At 35.9% G+C, this 22,398-nt stretch overlaps 1 pseudogene; it reads left to right on the top strand.

Annotated features, from left to right (window-relative positions):
- The first annotated feature begins 229 nt into the window (after positions 1-229).
- Positions 230-1,745, top strand: LOC129085244 (aromatase-like; annotated as a pseudogene).
- The last annotated feature ends 20,653 nt before the right edge of the window (positions 1,746-22,398 follow it).

Raw genomic sequence — 22,398 nt, 5'->3', positions numbered from 1 at the left:
CCAGCAGATGTTGCATCCATAAAAATGTAAAAGATAATAGACATTAGTGCTTTTATTTTTGAAATAAAAATCTAAATGGAAGAACTGAAAAACCAAATAAATATCAGTTGAAGAGCTGGGAAAGTCAATCAAGGAATTGTCTCAGAATTCAGCACAAAAATGTAAAAGAGATGGGAAATATGAAAGAACATTACATTAGCTTTCTTCCCTTGAGATTAAGGAACACAACATGGTTTTGGAAATGCTGAACCCAATGCATTATAACATCACCAGCGTGGTGCCTAAAGCTGTGCCTGCTGCCACATCCCAGTCCTGCTGCTTGCTGGCTTTTTTCTTCTGGTTTGGATGATGGGGACACACCCTAAATCCTCAATCCCAGATCCTGGCTATTGTATGGGAATTGGGCCACTTATTTCCCACTTTGGGCTCCTGTGGATGGACATTAGCAGTGCCTGCAACTACTACAACAGGTATATGGAGAGCTCATGAGAGTTTGGGCATGTGGAGAGGAAATGCTCATTATCAGTAAGTCCTCAAGAATGTTCCACATAATGAAACACAATCACTACATCTCCTGATTTCACAGCAAACTTGGGTTGCAATGCATTAGCATGCATGACAATGACATCATATTTAATAGTAATCCAGACCTCTAGTAAATTGTTCAACCTTTTTTTAAAAAAGCTTTGCCCAGCCCTTGCCATGTGCACATGATGACAATTTCTGCTGAGTCTATTATAAGACACCTGGACATATCGGAGGAGGTCAGAAATGAGTTGGACACTGTTGACATGCTCACCCTCATGCAAGCGCACCATGCTGAACACCTCCAACATGCTCTCTCTGGGGATCACCTTAAATGAAAATACCACTGTAGTTAAAATCTAGGATTTGTTTTGATGTGTGGCAAGCTCTTGTTCTCAAACCTGACATCTTCTTTAAGATTTCTTGGCTATACAAAAAGTATAAAAAGCTTGTCAAGGATGTGAAAGAAAATTGGAAATTCTGACAAAAGAAAAAGACAGGATATTCACAGCAAACTGGAAGACTGTAGGGGTTTTGCCACTGAGTTGATTTCTCCTGAGAAACGTAGTGACCTGACAGGAGAGAATGTGAAACAGTGCACCTTAGAAATGCTGATCACAGTGCCAGACATCCTGTCTGTCTCTGTGCTCTTCATGCTATTTCTCATTGCAAAGCACCCTAGCCTTAAAGAGGCAATAATGAAAGAAACCAAGACTGTTGTTGGTGAAAGAGACATAAGGATGGGGATACTCAAAAATTAAAAGTGTTGGAATATTTTACTATGAGAGCATGTGGTATCAGCCTGTCATGTACTTGGTCATGCACAAAGCCTTATGGGATGGTATCATCGATGGTTACCCAGTGAAAAAGGAGACTAACATTATCCTGAATATTGGACACACTAAGCATAGGCTCGAGTTTCTCCCAAAGTCTAATGAATTTACTCTTGAAAACTTTGCAAAGAATATTCTGTACAGGTATTTCCAGCCATTTGTTTTTGGGCCCCGTAGCTGTGCATAAAAGTACATCACCATGGTGATGATGAGAGTCATCCTGATTATACTTCTGAAACAACTCCACATGCAGACATTGCAAGGTAAAAGAGGGTGTGTTGATAAGATGCAGAAAAAAGTTACTTGTCCATGCACACAGATGAGACTAGCAACCTCCTGAATATAATTTTTATCCCAAGAAATTCAGACAAGAACATCGAATGCTGAAGATTGGTCAGTACCTACTCTTGAGCACTTCTCTCCAGTAGCTTATAAGAAAATCATTCTATTTTGCCAGGTAGTATCATCCTCATAGGGAACATTCAGTGATCTATAACAGTTTAATAGACATACATACTTCCTATGAGTTGTCAGCAAATCAGAAGACATCAGTCATCTGGTCTTGTCCAAACCAGAGAACCAGAGCAAGAGAAAACACAAAGGCCAAGAGTTTGCAGGGAAAATGATCAGTGAAGAAACTGCAGCCTTAAAGGCCAATCCCACAAAATGTGTTGGAAAAAACCGACCATCAGCAAAACTAACATCCAGCTGCCCATAGGATCTCTGCTGCCCTGCCCCAAGAGCAGCTGAATGTCTGGGCAGAAGTACCTGACTGCATTAGAAAGATCAGGCCAATTTCCAGGTACCTAGGGCTAAACATCTGCTAGTGTGAATAAAAGTGTTTGATTCAGGTTTCCAGTGGGATTGGGGACATTATTGTCACAGTCTTTGGAGAAATACAAATTCAGCATTTGACTTTTCCTATGAATTATATTCAGTTATCTCTTGTTTATCCACCTGTGACTGATCTGTAGCAAAAATCAAATTGGAGGTTATCCTTTCTCAGTCTCTCAATTCATGCTTCAGCCACATACTTCTGCTATAATATTTGTAGATTTAGATAATACATGGTAACTTAGTAATTACTCAAATAAAATATAATTATGACCATATATCTGCTGTAGAAATAGAAAATCACACAGTGCATTTCAAAATCAATTTTTTTGTTTACATTTTTATTTAGCTCCATTAGTACCAACGACCAAGAGAAAGTTTTAAATAATAGCATCTGGTAACACACAGCAGCTCCAACGATTTGGGGGAAGAGAAGTCCTCGAATCTATATCTAATTCTATAGCCCAGTGGGTTCAAACTTTTAAGGAGTGCTACACCATTGTGTGCTCTTTCTCCCTCAACACTCTCCTGCTCTCATTATGACCGCAAATCCAAGGGCAACAGATTAGTAGAGGAAGTGATTAGCGCAGAACCCCTGCAATCATTATTTATCCTACTTCAGATTTAATAATTACCATAGAGATTTAACAAATGTCTAGTTTATTGAATCATTATCTGTAGCCATGGATAAAATGCAACACCTTGGGATTAGCTAAGTAGAGGACATCAATGAGTTATTTTTAAAATACCACTTCTGTTATAGTATGAGTGTTTCAACTTAATGTCATTTAAAAGCTGAAAAATTAAACTCATTTATAAAATATAAACACAAATAAATAAATTAATTAAATTATAAAATGAGATATTTATTCCATACTACATTTATGGAATCAAATTGGAAACTTTTGTAGTAGTCACTGAGAACTACTTCCCTAAAATCACTTATTTTCCCAAATTTTTCCCTGTTGTCAGATTGCTTTCTGCTATAGGAGCCGAAATTGCTATTCCAGCCTCCTATTAAGCTATAAGAATGTCACCCAACCCAGGCCACTGAGACCTAGAGAGTCTCTTCTCTGATTGAAACAAACAAACCAAAAAATCATACAAAAAGAAACTGTCAGTCTGTCTCTGGCCTTGGTTATAGTATATATTATCTGCATTTGTGACAACCATCTTTTGAACATGAAGGGATAAATCTGAGAATGAATGATCTGAGGGATAAGCCTTAAGGAATAAGAAATGGAAAATGGAAGGAGCCTGAGGGTATGATGATACCAACTGAGTCATTTATTAGTCAACTCTGTAACTACCCTTTTTCAGAACTTTTGTTTTCTGAAACAATACATTTTTGAAACATTTACTTAGCATTTTCCATTATTTGCATCTAAAAGAAACAAATGACATTAATATATCACTACTACCACAGGTTGGGTTTTCTGGAAGCAGATGCTGAGATACAGTTTAAGTGCATGATGTTCATTTGGAACCAAAGACTGTAAAAAAAAAGGAACGGGAAGCAGAATTGGACAGAGGAAGAAGTTGAACTGGTAGGGAATTATAAAGCTAGTGCAGCTCATGAGAGCATCTTGCAAAAGCTCATAATGGCCAGACACTTATACTCCTTCCTCACTCAGTCACTGAATACAAGCTGCTCTGGGAGGGATGTGACCTCAGGCAAAGACATTCTCTGAAGCTGAGGCATATTTGGTATACAAGACAACTGGCTACTGACTTATGACTATGTATCCTGTTGCCTACCAGCGAGTCCTCCCTTAAAGGGTGATCTGGGTATCTTTATGTCCTCATCAGCTATATACATATGAACACACATAAATACATGCATATATCCATGTATTCTACCTGCCAAATCTATCTCTGTTTGAATGCCTCAAATTTCATTTAATCAAAATTAAAAGATGGCCCAATTTTTATATCAATACTGTAGGATTAGCGCCTCAAGTCATCTTTGATATCTTTTTTCTTGATTACGCCCAATCAATAAGAAGCCTAGCAATATCTTACTTTGGTCTCCTCTTTTTTCCCCATTATCACTGATGTCAGCAAAATTCAAGCCTTGTTGTGCCTCAGCTAAGGCTAAAGTAATTTGGTCTCTGAACCTTTCAGTTTTTTCTTCTCAATATTAGTACTAACTCCTGTTTCCTTGAGCCAAGTTCTGATTGCAGTGTTGTTACCCCTTGTGAAAATCTCTGTTAACCCTCTTCTAGTTGCCTATTAAATTTCAATAAATTTCTTAGTTTTTCATCTCAGTCATTTCAAGATCTTGCCTTTAACTTATTTAACACAAACAATAAGTTTATTGCTAGTTCCAATGTGATGCATTCTGTTTTCTGCCTCTTTGCCTTTCTTTGAGCTATGTTATTTTAGAAATCTCTTTCTTTATCTTCATTCACAACTTTAAACATTTTATCAGTGTAAAGGCTTACCCATCAGACCCCTTGGTCAGTATGCCACACCAGGACACACTAACTGAATTTCAATCCTATTTTTGGTATATCACATATTCTGCCTTTTATTATGTTTGCGGGACTGACTTACCCAAATAAGCACAGTTAATAGCTGCTTAAGGCACCAGAAAATTATGACATAGCAGATCCAGTATGTCACCATGATCTATACACTTGTTCTGCATTTAGGCCAGTAGTACATTAGCATCAGCACACACTCTTCTCCTAACACTATAAATCTGGGGCTCAGCTTGGCAACTTCTTTCTCATCCAGATTTCAAATATGTACCATGTGTTTCTCACTTCTACATCTATGGCTCTCCTATGTCTATGATTGTAGGCATGAGATGTCATGGAAAATCCTCAATGCTCACACATGAATAGCTCATAACTGAGGTGAAGTTCAAATCTCATCAGTTAGACTTCGTGCCAAGGGAAAAGAGAGGATGAGTTGTAGACTATGTTTGGACATAGACAACATGTGTCTTCCATTATCCAAGGCTGATCTAACTACTGTTCTAGTTAAATGCTCAAACTGCATGCAACATAAACCAACACAAAGCACTAAATATGGTTTCGTTCCTCAAGGAGACCAGCTAGCCACTTGGTGACAGGTCAATTTCATCTGACTCTTTCCACCTTAGAAAAGGCATTGATGAGTTCTTACAGGAACGATTATGCACTCTGATTGCGGACTCCCAGTCCTTGTCTGCAGTGTCCCTTCCTGCACCATATTCCAAATGTGAACGTAATGCCTGAACTATGAATATAGTGTTTTCTCCAACATTTTGACCAATGCCCCATTCTAAGGAGAAGGACCTGCAACTCTAGGCTTTTGACTATAGCATTAGCTTATTTACTGGGTACCTTATAATCCAGAAATTGTCAGCCTGAAAAAAAGTGGAAAGGCCTATTAAATGAAAGCTCAGCAGAGCTGCCAAGTAGAGGACAGCACCCTGTGATATTGTGGTGTTATTTCCTGGGATGCAATCATGTTCACTCACAGGAGGAATGCAAAGAACACAACATGAATTACACTGAACTAAAAGTTATGAGTATTGTCTGGTTTCTTTTTAGGCAAAGAAAGGAATTACTGTTCTAGTGAGAGTAATCAAACCTGATTACCATAAGGAGCTAAGGTTGTTGCTATACAGTGAAGACGGGGAGGAGTATTTTGAGCAGGGAACTAACTGTGGTGGCTCTTGGCACTCTTACATCAAACGAGGACCATGAATGGGTAATTGTAGCAACCACAGCTTGACAAGGGCAAGGCAGCTCTGGGCTTAAACCTCTTGGGGATGAAGATCTGGGTCATCTCACTAGGTTAGCAGTCTAGGCCAGCAAAGGTGTTAGCTAAGAGGGAGGAAAATCTGAAAAGTGGGTGTAGGTAATGGAGGGAGATAATGAGTATCACTTACAGACTAGGAACCAATTGTAGAAATGGATACTGGAGACTGCTGTGCTCTTTTTTTAAGGTCCTTTGGAAGGTTAAAACTTTCTGTCGCCTTGATGAATTATGCTGGCACTTCCTATCCCAGAAAGAATTGAGAGCATCTTTATCTTAGGAGAGACATGGATGTCATTAGGAGAAATGAATGGGTCTGAAAACGGAGTTCTTGTTTATGTGACACCGCAGATTCGTGCACTTGCTTTGTCTTTGGGTGAGAGCGGTAGCAGTAGTTTACATTATTCCCATGGCTGCGCAACCAGAGAGCTGCTGCCGCCACCAGCACCACTGTAAACCTAGAGCCTACCGCACAGAAGGCTGCTCATGACACCTGTTGCTCTGATGCTTCCCTGATGCCACCATGACATGAGATAGTGCAAGACTCAGTTGGCATTCATGCACATGCAACCCAAAAGTTTGAAAGAGTAGATGCTTCATGGAAAGAGTTTGGATTAATGAAAGTTGGGAGTCAACAAATGTATTTGTATTTCAGACATTGATAAAACAGTGACTGTTTAGTGCTAAAAGGGATTTACATTGGATGGGTAATTATGCTTCACCTTAGGGAAATAAAGACACCTTGGCAGATCTAGATATTCCATTTAAATGACTATATCTAACAGAAATACATATTTATACTCTCCAAAAACATGTACAAGAATGTTCAGAAAAGGACTATATGTATTCCGTTGTAGGTATAAGCCATATTTTATTGATCCTTTCATTTACTTTGCATATTTGGATTGCTTTCACCTTTTGCCCCTTGTGCATAATGCTACTATAAACATGGATTTACAAATTTCTATTTGAGTCTCAGTTGGATTTATTTTAAAATGTAATTTTCAATAGTGACAATAAGGTTATAGCTTAATTGTTTTCCTTCTTTCAAGTTAAACTTACATTGTAACCATTTAAATGTTTTTTACTTTCATGTCACTGTATTTAACAATGTTCTTACTGTGGTATCATTATGAAAAATTTAAATGTTGCCAGCAATAATGCAACATCATTATATGTTGTTAAAATTCTATCATTTCTTTCCCATATAAACTACTTCATTTTCCTCTTATGGCAAGTCTGCTTTGAGTTTACAATTTTTATTTTATTTTAATATATTCTTTCATTCTGTTGCTTAGAAGAAACAACTAATTATTAGGTAAATGATTAATCACATATATTGTGAGTAGAATTTCAAAACCATTCCTGCAGAGCTAGAAAGAATATCCTGTGAAAGTGACAACGCAGCAGCGAGAGGAAGGTCAGACCTGGGAGACCAGCCTGCTCTGAGAGGAGCGCCGGTCACCAGGTGGGCTCCGGGCAGTCAGAAAGTCATTCTGGGGGTCACTGGCTTCGGGCAAAGATCTAGAGAGTTAAATAGAGCAAGACATCAGGGAAGTGTTCCGTAGAATGTCACTCACATGAAAGGTTATTTGGGCAGGTCTGATTGTATACAGCTCAGGGAAAACATTTTAGTTTCTGGAAAGATTGGAGAACACGGCAAAAAAAATAGTCCTTGGAATGTGATATTCAGAAAGAACTAATCAAGAAGTTGGGAATGAGTGACAAGATAGTGATGATTTGTTGTCTGTCTCCCATTAGACCATAATAAGTCATGTGAGGGCAGGAACTAATGCCTCAGCAGGACAACAGCAAAGCTTATGAAACTTGAGCTCCTTTTACCTCACTTTCCTTAAAACAGTATTGTTTGAAGATTGTAAAAGTGGGTTAAATCTACAGAGAGTGTTAAAGTGATTTGCAGTTAACGTTAAATGACCATAGGAACAAATCATTAAGTATGTATATTCTATTGCATGGTATTTGTTTATTTATTTTTTTAATTTATTTTTTTCAAATACATTTGTCTCTGCTTACCTCCCACCACTTTCCCCTGCCCTCATCCCCCATCTCCCTCCCTCCATCTTTCCCCTTTGGTTTTGTCCATGAGTCCTTTATACATGTTCCTTGACTTGACCCTTCCCTTCCTTTTCCCTGCCCACCCCTTCCTCCTTTCCTCATGTCTCTGTTGGTTTCTTTTTTCTTTCAGTGTTGCTGGTCTTATTTTTCTTGTATCTTTGTTTTGTTGGTTAGGTTCCACTTATATGTAAGATTATATGGTATTTGTCTTCTACCCTCTGGCTTATTTCGCTTAGCATAGTGCTCTCGAGTTCCATCCATGCTGTCGCGAAGTATAATAGTTCTTTTTTTCCTTCTGCTGCATAGTATTCCATTGTGTAAATGTACCATAATTTTTGATCCAATCATCTACTGATAGGCATTTAGGTTGCTTCCAACACTTGACTATTGTAAATTGTGCTGCTATGAATATTGGGGTGTACAGGTTCTTTTGAATTGGTGTTTTGGGATTCTTAGGGTATAGTCCCAGGAGGGGAATCACTGGATCTAAAGGCAGTTCCATTTTTAGCTTTTTGAGGAAATTCCACAGTTTTCCACAATGACTGCACCAGTCTGCCTTCCCACCAACAGTGTACTAGTGTTCTCTTTTCTCCACAGCCTCGCCAGCATTTTTTTTTTTTTTTGGAAGATGTAGAAGACTTGGTTAGCTAGATTTTTTTTCTTGCCCTCTCTCTAAGCTTGGTTCTTTGTGAAGAACTTTTTTAAAAAATCTTATTTTTTGATATGTGACAAGAACATGCCCCTACTATTTTATATATACATTAAAGGGTGTTAAGATTTAAATACTAGCTATGTTAAGTGTTAAGATTTAAATATAGCTATTTGAGAACAAACGTATTTACTCTATATTTATCTATATAAAAAGGAAAAGACTTATGTAATTCATCGTTTATCTCATCTATTTTAAAGAATATGAAAAGTAGGATATTTAGAATAAAAATTAGAAACTTAAGAGCAAAAAGTAAGAAAGAAGAGAACAGATGCAAAAATATTGAAATAGATTAATAACATAATATGGGAATCATTTAGATTTTGAAAATAGCTTTAATTCATGGAGACAAGTAAGAGCTCTCAAGCATAATATTCAGTATTACATTAAATGAGAAAAGAACACAAGAGTCCACGCAAGTTACCAGAAAATTCTTAGTTGTCCACAAAAGATGTGTGAACATTCTTGAAATGTGAAGAATGTGCTTACCAAGAGATTAGAGGTGGAAAGTTCATGTTAGCAAACAAAACCAATTTTAGGTACTTTAAGAACAATAGCAGCTTCTGGGAGTTTGATTTTAGAATTGTGTCTTTATAAGGAATTTATTAGACACTGTGGCGAGTTATATTATTGAAGAACTACTTGGAAAAAGTTGGTATGTTTTGCTTCAATATTTTTAAAAGTTAGGTCTTGTAATAGTCTCAGAAAAATGGGACTTCTGTAAGAATGAACACTCTGTCAGAGATCATGAAGCAAAATTACTTCAGTCTGGTAGAAGGCAACAAAGAAAACAGCTGAAGATAGATGGAGAGGAAACATCATAGATATTTGACCAGTCTTAGAAACTGTCTGAGTTACCCTTACCAGAGAAAAAACTGTATTTTAAGCATTCTGCATCCTCATAATGCATTTTTTCTCTCTCCTGTAAAAAGTCAGGGAAAAGGTAAAAATTAAAAAGCTAAAAGTAATCCTAAGAAAGTCAATTAGCTCCTTTACTTTCCTGCCTATGTTAAAAATGATTAAGCATTTAGCATTAAAGAGAAAATAAATTGTTAATGAGAACATCTCCAAGGTTTTGATACTAGTTTGACAGAAAATCCAATTTAACACTTGAATGTTTAATGGCCTAGGTAAATTTCAACCTTAAGGAAAAATTTCAGTTGACATAATAGTGTTCTGCTCGAGACCATAGTTAAATTAAAAAGAGGTGCAACACAGGTGGCAACTTATATGAAATACAATCTATTTTACTTATACTGTATTTCTTAAGACCTTCATATACATTTGATTTCAATGTTAAGTAAAATGTTGCAAGTAGCATAAAGATTTTGGCATATTTTTATTATTTAAATTGGAAAAACTAGTTGATTTTTTATGCAGTTAACCGCATCGGTAGGAAACTGGCTACTTAGACCACAGGATTCTATCTTATATCCCAGGGCAGGCCCCTTAACTACATGAAAGTTTACTAAGATGTACTAAAACTATAATTTCAGCTTAAAAATTTAAATATAGTGTCCGGAATGCAGAACAGCCTCTGGAAGACTAATTTTAAATCACTCAATACATGTAGTATAAGTACATGTAGGATTAAAAAAAAAAACAACTCCTCTTATTGATTTATTGGTAATTCTGCAAAGATGTCATGGACTGTGAAAAACCACTCATCTCTGGCTCTCACTAACGGTGAGAACCTGGGTAAGTTATACCATCTTTCAGTCCTTGATTTCCAATCAATAAAATGAACATAACGACACCCATACTCCTAGTTTTGTTAGGACTGAATAAAATCATGTTGTAAACACTTCTCACAGTCTTAGTAGAGAAAGTATTCAGAAAAGGAGAATTATTCTCATCATGTATCTGTACGAGGGATTTAAATGATCACATTGTTTAGATTAGACAGAATCCATTATTTTAGAAGGAATCTAGCATCTATAACTTGTATGTATCTCTAGATCTAATTTATTCTTCAAAAGAGAAAAATTAATGAGTCAAAGGGGGTCTCAGCATAACATCAGCACAAGCCTGATTTTCAGCGCAGCATTTCCGCCTCACCACCTGAGCGCAATCCTCTCATCAGACCCAGGGTTTCTCTAGAACAGCCTGTCTTTTTCAAGACTGTTAGAGACATAATTTTCAGGTATTAATTTACACTGGAGACCTGTTCATAAAGTGACTGAAATTTTATTGACTCCACAGCTTTTCTTTCATACATTGAGACAAGTTTCATCATATTGAAACATAACATGTAAGGTCAACATTTACCTATAAATACTTTGCAGTCACTTATGCTTTCTTGTCAACTTAGGTGTAGTTTATATGCAACTCTGATACTTGATCTCTTTTTCTCATTATGCAAGTTGAGATGGCTCCCAAAACAGTTTTAATGCATTGTGTTTTCTATCCCTAACCCAAATTTTTGTTTCTGCCTTTTCCCCCAATTTTTCTGCAGTGCCCCCTGAAACACTCATTCCAGGGCAAACTCTTTTACATATGTATCCTTTACATAATTTGTTCTCTGCAGCACTTGGTTTTATCTTCTGATGCGCATACTACATTCCTTTTTTTCTTTGATTATTTTCTCATATCTCAAAGCTCTTGACTTCCATTTCTCACTATATACAACTATGTTAAATTCTACTAAAAGATTATTTTTGAAGGCTATTAGTTGACTGTAACAATTGTTGAATTTTGGCTCACAGTTTTGCTTTATAGCCCAAATACTACTGACATCCTTGGTACTTTCTATGTCAGCCTTTTCTTCTAGACCGGCATTCACAAGTTGGATGTAATTACAAGCTTTATTTTCTTACCAGCAGTTCTGCCATTTGATTAATGGTCTATATATCCTGACTTGCTCTGCTTTTCAAGCATATGACCACCCAATAGTTTCCATTATTTCAGCTGACGTAGGGCATAATTTCTCAGTTGGAATGTCAAATCCCTAATAGAGATAACATGACTGTCTCAACTTTGATCAGGCAACACTTGTGGTGCATTGGATTACTGTGGGAGTGGGGGTGAGGTGGGCATTATCATGTAGAACAGAAGGGGTGCAGTTATCTGCACACAGAGATTGATGTCTCTGAAGGAGAAAGACAACTCAAGCACTATGCTTCAGTGTCACTACTTTGCTTTAAAATCTTTCATTATATCCTACCTGTGCCTTTCAGGAAAAGCCTAAATTTCTCAGCATAAAATCCAAGGCCAACTGTGATATGGCCACTGCTTCTCTCTCCAGCCTTATCACTTTCTTCTCCACCCCTTTCATTCTTCTTTTTGGCAAAACTGTCTTTTGGATTTTCGAACACAATGAGACTTCTCTTGCTTTGTAACCTTTCCCCTTGTTTATCCCTCCTGCCTAGCACTTTTTATCTCCCTTGTTTGCATTGCAAACCCCTCCCTTTCCCTGTATCCATAATTGAGAAGTCTTTTGATAAATACTTCTACCTCTCCTCCAGCAGAAGCAACCTGCCCCTAGCACTCTTAGCACTTGTGCACTTTCTTTAACATTTGCTGTCACTTAATACTGATTTCCTGTGTCTCATGTACCATACCTTGTTCTCCATTTGCTCATAAGCTGTTCAAGGGTAAGGACTTTGTTTTGTAATTCTTTCTGTGGCATCTAGTGTCTATCAAAGTGTCTGATATTTATTATATACTCAGCAAATGTTTGTTGAAAGGAATAAAGGAAAGAGAAGTAGAATGACCTATTATAGTCATTTCATCATCAATTGTTGGAAATTGCTAATATCTGGTATAATTTATGTGAGCTGAAATATTTCTGTCTCAGAAGACTATAACATAAGCATAACAAGTAGTTATGTAAATATGATGCTCCCTAAATTGTCCACATAGTACTCAAATAAAATTGACTGCTTTATGTGCTGTCAAAGTCTACTTTGAAATGTCCTTTAAGCTGCACAACTTAAAGAGCTTAACTGCTTTGTTTGGGGAGGTAGGGCCAATATATCAAACATCTTCCTACTCGGACATTTGCTTGACTTTGAAAATGTAATGGTGTCTATAGAAACCCAAACATAATTGATGAACATTTACTTTAGTAACTTATCATCAGAATCAAATGTTTTGGAGAATGTATTCTGTAATCACTAAGAACTGGACCAAGAGTAGAAAGTCATTTCCAATATTGTTAAGTACTAAGAAAATAAATACACATGAGTCTTGCTCCATAATTTGCCAGAGGGGAAAAAACCCCAGTAGTTTAAATATCTCATGTTAAATAAACTTTTAAATAGATATTTAGATGTACGTATATAACAATAGTTATTAAATGTTTATCTATGCATCACAATTACTTCTTTGACTTGTATAAAAAATGTTTTGCAAAATCACTTTTTCCAATTTAATAAATCATCATCCTGTTTACCACAAATGTAAATCTCTGACCTCCTATTGAGAACCTGACATTTCTCCTCCCTCCACTCTACCCAGTTGCCTGATATTTCAAACACTGGTTTGTTCTTATTTGGGATACAATCCTTGTCTTATCCTCTTGGCTGTGAGATAATCAGAACTGTCTTGACTGCGACTAGCCTAGCCATGGTCCAATGAGAACAACCATACCATCAATTCAATACCGTAGTCCTACTTTACCAACATTAAGCCTATGTTAATATCACTCAGAGAGCTACTATGGTAGCTTTTGATCATTTTATTTTAAGTAGACTCCCCCACTGCTGTTTTGGTCATCTTATTCATCTTCTACGCTAACTGGCATCACCCATTTGCTATTTTTGCTCCTGTCTTACCTACAGTTTTTCTGTTTTTCCTTTGGATATGCAAAACGGCATAATCTGTGAGATGTCTGCCAAAGAAGGGACTTAAGGAGTATTGTGAGAATCCTGAAATTGTCCAGTGAGAATTTGATTTGGAAGGTCAAGGATGCAGCTATGTGTGCCAAGACACAATAATCCATTTATTCTCCAATGCCGACTCAACTGTGAAAAGACTGCTTCATGGGTAGCTGACACTGTGGGAGTGATAGACATTTATGTAATCACATCTTTCACTTACTAATTTATACTAAAAATCACAGTACCTTGGCAAAGGTAAAGCAAATGTTCTAACCAAAAGCAAATGAAACAGGAAGAGATGCAAAGCAAAAGGTAAAGAAAACATCCTCAATTCAGAACTAGGTTGATTATCTTGATAACCAGCCACTTGGGCTCTGCTTTTCTGAATTGCCACTTCTACAGCCACAAAAATTGGTCAGTGTCTCTTCAGTTTCTCTAGAGCTAGCAGAGACTACCAGAATTAGTGAAGGTTCAGTTGTGCCCAGATCTTGGTAAACAAACAAACAAACAAATAAAATACAGAACAAATGATAGATTATGTGGCTATGATCCTAATGTACAAAGAGAAGATACTCAATGAAGGTACTATATAAAATATTTTATACATTTGTATGTGTGTTTACAAGTAATTATGGCTATTTTTTCAAATAAAAGTGGTAAGGAGAAACTAGAATTTTCAGGATTAGTACTCTCTTTTAAAAGACAAACTAGTAAGAAAAGGGAGAATTCTACCTATTTTAGTAGTGGTATCATCTCATAGTTATTGCTGGCAACCTACTTTTTTTCCAGGCAGTTTAATGTACTAGATAAATCTGTCATATTTATTATTTGCTTAGACAAATGTTCTACAATAAATATATGTATTTCTGATACATGCATAACCACGTCACACATATTTATTCAAAAACATCTGATAAACTAAAAGTTTATTTTAAATTTTACATTTATAAAATTTCTTTTTCGGGGTAAAGCATGCCTAAGAAGCATACATGGATGGCCTAACTGTGTACAAGACATTATGTATAAAGCATTTAATAATGACTATAGAATTTATAGTCTATAATGAAAAGATGACTTACATACATTCTTCATTTAATGTTATTTGATAAATGTTATTGAAATATAAAACTATTTCTGAAACACTTCTTAACTAAAACATTAGTAAACATATAAGTAATCAATGATGATACATTGCCAATACATGTGTATGTATATGTATTTCTGTTACATTCCCAGTCCTATCCAATCCAATATGACTGTGTCTGTATTAGAAGAGAAAAATTTGAATGTAGATACATATAGATGGAAGGCAGTCATGTGAATACAGAGGCAGAGACTGGAGTTATGCTGTCATATAGTTGTGGAGTTAAACCAGAAGCTGAAAAAAAAATATTCTTTCCTAGACTTTGTAGAGAAAATTTCCCTGGAGACATCTTGATTTTATACTTCCAGCCTCCATAACTCTGAGAGAATAAATTTCTGTTGTTTTAAACAATCTAGTTGTGGTATGTTTCCTAGGCCAGTCTAAGAAAATAATATGTCCAGCTAAATGCTATATGCATTCACAAATAACCAGTGTGATGGAGAAAGACAGGGAGTGCGACAGGAATGCGCATAGACAGTATTTTCACAACACAAGCAGCAGAGGTGATTCTTAATGAGAAAATTAGGACAGGCTTCAAGATAGATGTGACATTTGCAGTTGACTTTGAAGGAAAGATAGCATTCTAGATCGAAGAAAATGTCAGCTCTTGCCCTTTGTCAGCTATAGGCATTAATGTTTCCTTCCAAAGACTCCATACCACTTATTTCCTGACTAAATGTGAACAAATATTAAAAGTACTATTTCCAGTAGAAGGTAGGGTAAGGAATTGATCTTATTTCTTAAGCCACACTGCTCTGAATGAGCTACAAGCTCCTGTGATATTATTGAGCAGGCTTCTCTAATATCCTTGACTTGATCCTATAACAGGAGTTTGTTTGGGTTTCCTGAGTTGTAATTCATGTCCACTACCAAGTTTAGAGTACTTCTCTGAATTCTAATTAAGTTATCTGGGAATCAGACAACTTATATAATTTTTGCTAAACTTTTCAACTAGGAACTGAACCTCTTTTCTCATACCTTTACATTTGCTGGAAGGATTCTACTTTAAACCAGGTCAGGGCCTGTCATAGTGCCCAGCTCTGGACACTACCACTGTGAACAATATTCTTATCCTGCCTGTCACCACAGGATAGGTCAGGATAATGGCCCTTTAATGACGTCTATACCCTCATCACTGGAATTGGTCATTGTATTTTGTTACATGACAAGGGAGAGTTAAGGTTGAAGATGGAAGTAAGGTTTCTAAATATCTGGCCTCAAAATGGGAAAATTATACTAGATTATTAAGGTGTGCTTGCTGTAATCACAAAGGTCCTTATAAGTGAAAGACGGAAGGAAAGTTGGTGTCAGAGTGACACAGCACGAGAAAGACTTGACTGGTCATTGTTGGGTTTGACAATGGAACGGAGCCACAAATCAAGGAATCCAAGTGGCTTCTAGAAGCTAGGGAACGGCAAGGAGATAGATTCTATCCTAGATTCTTCAGGAGGAATACAGCCTTGCTGTCCCCTTGATTTGAGACTGGTGGCATCCATTTCAGACTTCTGACCTCTAGAGCTGTATGTGTAAACACTATATTTGTGTTTTTTAAAGCTACTTGTCTGTGGTAATTTGCTGCTGCAGCAATAGGAAAAAACACACTGCCCTTCCACAAAACAGACCTCATATTAAACAAAGCTAGCTTGTTTAAAGTATAAGTTATCATGTTCTTTTAGTTTCTTAAAATAGGGAAAGTATAATTTGTGGTTAATACCATGGCCTTTGGAATCCAACAAAGTCAAGTGTAAAATTCTGCCTCATTAATCAATGGTTTAATGGCCCCTAACAAATGACTTGATTTTTTGGTGCTCAGCATTATTATCTGTTTAATGAGGATAATACTTTTCTTATCAGGTTTGTTTGAAAATTAATTGAAATAATGTATGTAAAATACTTTGCTCAGTGTGTGAAAAATATGAATTATTCAAGATTCCCATGCCTTTGGTTCCAGAGGTAGGTTCTCCTGTTAGATTAATGTAGTGATATTAGATAACATGAGGAGAAAAGTAGTTTGAAGCCATGTGAGGCAGTGTCTTTCATCACATACTGCTAAGGAGATGTGATTTAATTTGATAAGCAAGGGGTAGTCATTTAATTTTAAAATGCTTCTTATTTCAAAAAGAATTTGTCTAAGTACAACATATAGATATTTACAGACATAAAGAGAAAAGTGAAAGGTCATTTTGATGCCAAAAATGAGGTCTAAGGGTATATGTTTCATTGTAAAATGGGAAGAAATCTATCCAATACTCATAAAGCAGTTGCTGTCAACTAGAAAACACAATAATTAGAAGACTTGTTTTTTTCTGGAAACATCTGGTCTACCTACCTGAAAGAGGCTATTACTACCCCCAACTGCCCCTCATGTTTAGAAACAGACTTTCAACAACCTGAAAATAATCTTGCATATGCACTTTTTGAAAGGTCTTCAGAAAAATTCCTTCTTCCATGTTTCATTGTATTTTCTTACTAACACTGCTTGCACTTATTGTGCCCATAGCGGGAAATAAATGAAAGGCAAACTGGTGGCTTTTAATCTGGACTTAGGAAGTATAGCCCCTCCCCCAAATAAATCACCACAGGTAGGGACAGAAAGAGGATTAACTTTAAGAACAATACTTGCAAATATTGTATACATGATGAATTGCAGATTTTCAATCTTCAGTATTTTAAAGTGTCAAGAGCTAAACAGTGTGGAGAGAAAAAAATACTAATTGTAGGCCAAAATAATCACACTTAGATGGATCTCTATTACTAGGTTTAATTGTGTCCTCCAAAAATGGATAGATGTTGAAGCCCTAACCCCATTACCTCTGAATGTGACCTTATTTGAAACAACCTTAACAGGGTGTTTATAGATAAAATTAGTTAATACAAGTTCCTACTGAGGCAAGTTGGGCACAAAATTCAATATGACTTTTAAAAGAAAAGATGTGTACAGCAAAATAAAGTGAAGGAAACAGACAAAAAGGCTAGTTCAGACTAAGTTAAGTGTATCCTACAGAGAATGTTGGAAAGTACGTGACGTAAGTTCTACCTTAAGGCAAGGGGACTGTTGTGTGTGTGTGTGTGTGTGTGTGTGTGTGTGTGTGTGTGTGTGTGTGTTTTGTACTCCCAAATAAGATCTTATGCTTCCTTGAGTGAGCCATGAGTGATCTGAGGAGAAGCTATTAGCAGTCAATACTCATAGCATCTGGTACAAGATCTAGTAATGGGAACCTGGGAAGGAGACCACTGTCCTCTACTACAGTGGACATACAGAAAGAGATTAGGAACTTAACCTAATAATTTTTGGCATTCTTTGACATTAGAAAAATTGGGACATATAATAAACAATGACAAAACAAAGTAAAAATTATCTTGACTTAAAAAAAAATTAAAACCTGCATAATACACACTTTTAAAGGCCTAACTGAATTCCCAGGAAGACATTTGGAAATAGAATTCAACTAAAAATATTCTAGCAATTTTTTTAATATAAAAGGCAAATACAATTCTCAAACCCTTATGAAGAGAAAATGATTCTGTTTACCCACAAGTGAATGGAAACCAGACGGATCTCAGAATTGCAAGAAATGTATCAGAGGACAATGAAATAGTATCAGAATCTAGGGGTTTTTTTAAGTGCTCTTCTCTGGTTAGTCTAACACTGTTATCTTCAGTATACAGCTGCCCCACGGTATCTGAGGGAAATTGGTTCAGAAATCCCCATGATTATTGAAATTCAATGATGCTCAAGTCCCTCTTATAAAATGGTGTAGTATTTGCATATAACCTACATACACCCTCCTGCATACTTGAAATAATCTGTATGTTACTTATAATACCTAATACAATGTAAATACTATGAATATAGTTATTATATTGTATTGTTTAGGGAATGATGGCAAGAAAAAGAGTCTGTATGTGTTCAATATGGATGCAACCACTATAGTCCTAACTACATAGTTTACGTCAAAATAACATTTAAAAAATATTTTTTACTCTGTGTTTGGTTGAATGTGTGGATATAGAACCCAGAGATCAGGGGGTACACTGTACTGTCTAACATACTTAAATGATTATAACATATAACTTGTAAATCACATGTATTACTTAGATGCTTTGTCAATGACAACTACAGGAACAAAAACTTACAGTGGTGTGCAAAGTAAAATAATTAAATTTACAGAAGTATTGTGAATCTTAGATTGGGTAATTCAGCACCTCAGTAACATCAAGAACTTAAATCCTTTTCCTTTGTCTCCTGCCATCTTGTTTTATTCTTAGTCTAATTTCCATTTGAGTTACAAGATTGGTGTGCCAAGTAAAAATGACAAGAGACTGCGTATCTATTACAGGCACAGAGTCATTTCCTAGAAGCTTTTCAGCATACTTACACATTTTGTTGACTGAAATTAGCCCAGGTGCATTTTATTCTCTTTATAAACTAATTATTTTTAATAGAAATATGATTACCAAAATTTACTTAAACCAAGAATGGTGCATGCCTGAACAAAATTATGTTTCTGTAAAAAAAAGATTGGTGGGGAAGCATGGAAAGACGCGAGTAGGAAAACAACAATGTCTAAGAAACTGTCTTTCTTGAAAAAGATACATGAGTTGTCTTTTAACTGAACAAGAAGTAAATAATTTAATATATAAAAGATATAAAGATGTTGGTTAGAAAAACTGAAAGTTCTTTTTCTATTCACTGTAGACCAAGGCTCTTATTCAGTTGGGCTACATCTTGACAAGAGGTTGCTCACTTAGTTGTTCTTTTTCTACTCAACAAATGTTTATTGAGCATATGATATGTCAGACATTAGACTAGGTATTAGGAACACAGCAATAAACAAACCAGATGCATGCTTACTGTGTTGTTTGCCTCTTATTCATCCTGTAGCTGAAGGAGGGATTCTTGCCTTTGGGTTACAGGGATGGCTGAACACATGGCACCTGGACAGAAGAGATCAATAGTAGGTTTCAGTCACAGATACTCACACCTAGGGTGGGGAGGACACCGTATGCCTTGCAGGGCCTCAAAAGGGTTTATGCTCAACAATGAACAGGCAGGGGCCCTAGTAGGCAGATTTTGTAGCATCAAGAGCATGAGGTGCCCTCTGATTCCTAGTGATTATTCACACTAGCAATTCCATGTAATTGGCTAGTGTGAATGATTCCACAGACTGGCAGAGAAATGAAGCCCAATGACTAGCAGGCACTGCGCCTGGTGCCAGTGATATGGGGTTGTTTAGCTAGAGGCTGTTATCTACAGGGGCACAATTGGAAGGTGAACTTGAGGTTACATCTTCAGAAGCCTTCCAAGTTTCAGATGTCAAGACAGCACATAATAGTAACTTTAGGCCTTATGCCAGACTTTCTCTTATATACAATTTCTTTCCTGAGCTATATGCTTCACATAATGATTTTATGCAGTTATACTGTGTTTGGATATTACATTGTAATTAAAATGTTGTTTTTATTATCTTTCTTGATATTTCTTTTGCATCTTTTGGGAGGTGTTGTCCCTAAATTAGGAAATTTCTCAGCTTCTATTTGGTAAATACTGTTTCTGTCCCTTCTTCCTCACCTCTCCCTGTGGGATTCCAATTCTACATATGCTAGTTTTTTCCTTTTCAAAAATCTACAACTTTTATGCTCTTGGTTTTATTTTTATAATTTTTACCCATCTTAACTGCATTCTAGATAATCTCTCTAATTTTAATTGCAGTTCACTAATTCTATCTTCAACTGTGTTTATCTAAGTTTCATTAGTGTGCTCGTCTAAATTTATCTAAATTTAATTTTGCCCACTGAGTTTTTAATTTCAGCTATCGTCCTTTCTCAATTCTACAAGTTTTAGTTAGTTCTTTTTCAAATTTGCTGTGTCAACTCTTTAATTTTTTGTACCTTGCAAACATTTTCTCTTTTACTTAAAAATAAATAAGAAACATAGTTGTCTTGTAAGCTGCATTAGATAATTTCAAAGGCTAAAGTGCTTGTGAGTTTATTTTTACTGCCTGTTTCTTTGATTTTCCCTCACAGTGAATGCTTTGTTCCCTGTGTGTTTTGCTACTCTTGACAGCAAATTATTTAGAAAATTATTTGGAGGAATAATTTTAGACTCAGGATGATTATACATCCCTCTAGAGAGAATCTTTGTGACTTCTGCCAGGCCTGTAGGAGAGTACCAATCCAGGATCAACTTATGTTTGAATCCCATTTTGCGGTTACCAAATGGCCCAAGTGACATGGAACAAAGGTTGGTTTGCTTCTGGTTCACTCTTACTATGAAGGTATAGCCCTGCGGGGTTTCATTTCAAAGTGACTGTAATGAAGGCTACAAAATCCTTACCTTGATGAGCTCAGGGGTTTCTTTCTTTCTTTTGTTCCCCTAGAACCCTACCATTACCATGCTGCTAAGATCATAGTTCAGTTTCACAACTACTAGTCCCAATAGGACAAACAACTTGGGGCAAAGCAGATGTATTTGCCTAAGTTTCCCCCTTTGGCTTCTTGTTTTCTCCTAGGTTTTGTCCTGGTAAAGTAGCTAGATTTTGAATGGTCAAATGTAAATATATTGCCTGTTTTGTACTTGTTTGGTTTTAGGGTTTTTTGGTTTGTTTTTACCTTTATTTAACATTTCCTCCAGCTCTTGGTTCTAATTACTCAGTTCACTATTATCGGGATAAAAATCCTTTTATCTCATAATTGACAAAGAATCTCTACTATATTTGAAAACATTTAAATAATTACTGGTTCTACTGTGGTTCCACACCAAGTATCATTATTTATACTTTTAGGATACAGTTGGGGGTTTATAAACAAACCTTTCCCTTTCCTTAAGAATAAAGTTTGAAGAAAAAACAATGGCCATTTTTATCACTAAGAAACTCAATAATGATTTTCAGTACTTTTGAAAAATTATACTGAACCTTTAAACTATTTTTGTGTGTGTGTATTTCTGTTTAATCGGTGGTGGCTAAAAAAAATGCAGGGGTACGTACTATTTGTCAATAAACTCTTCCATGTTTATTTTTTTCTAGCTAGGAAGTGTGATTATTTCTATTTTATTCTAGCTTAAAAATTTGTATGTATTGCCTCAAATATATATATTTTAAGAACTCAGAATAAAGATTGCTAGGGATGCATTAAAATATTTTATCATTTATTGTTTATTTTTCTTGTAGAGTAGGATTCTTGGTATTTTTTTCCCTCTTTTCCTTGTACTTTTTCAATATTTCTCTTCTTCATATTGTTTTCTTCATATTGTTTTTAATTCTTTGACACAGAATTTTATTTTAAAATATTGTGCAAACACTATTGCCATGATCACAATTACATAAACAAAAAATAAAAATTTGAGGAAGAAAAACATGAAATGTTACTACTGTTTAACTCTGCATATGGCAATTTGTTCTCTACTTTTTAGTCTGTTTTTCCTTAATTTTTTGTTTCTATTTTCTCTAAAAAGCATTTATTAGTACTTTCATGGAAAAGAATAATTAGCAAAAAAAATACAGTTTTGAGTACAATATCAATATAATCACAATTACGCTTGAGGAAGATTTCTTTGAATTTAAAGGGACATGGGTAGGCATTGTCTCAGAGAATCTTGCAACACTGAGATATTATTTTAGTTGAGAGGTGTTGATTACCAAAAGCATTGTCTGTCTGTTGCACTGAAAAAGAAGTTCAGATACAGGAGCTATAGTGTAGATAACT

Source organism: Pteronotus mesoamericanus, unplaced genomic scaffold (assembly GCF_021234165.1).
Source record: "Pteronotus mesoamericanus isolate MK-2021 breed Mesoamerican mustached bat unplaced genomic scaffold, CSHL_Meso_final scaffold_232, whole genome shotgun sequence".
In the NCBI taxonomy this organism is placed as follows: Eukaryota; Metazoa; Chordata; class Mammalia; order Chiroptera; family Mormoopidae; genus Pteronotus; species Pteronotus mesoamericanus.
Note: the sequence above shows the minus strand (reverse complement) of the source record. Positions and strands in the feature narration are given on the sequence as shown.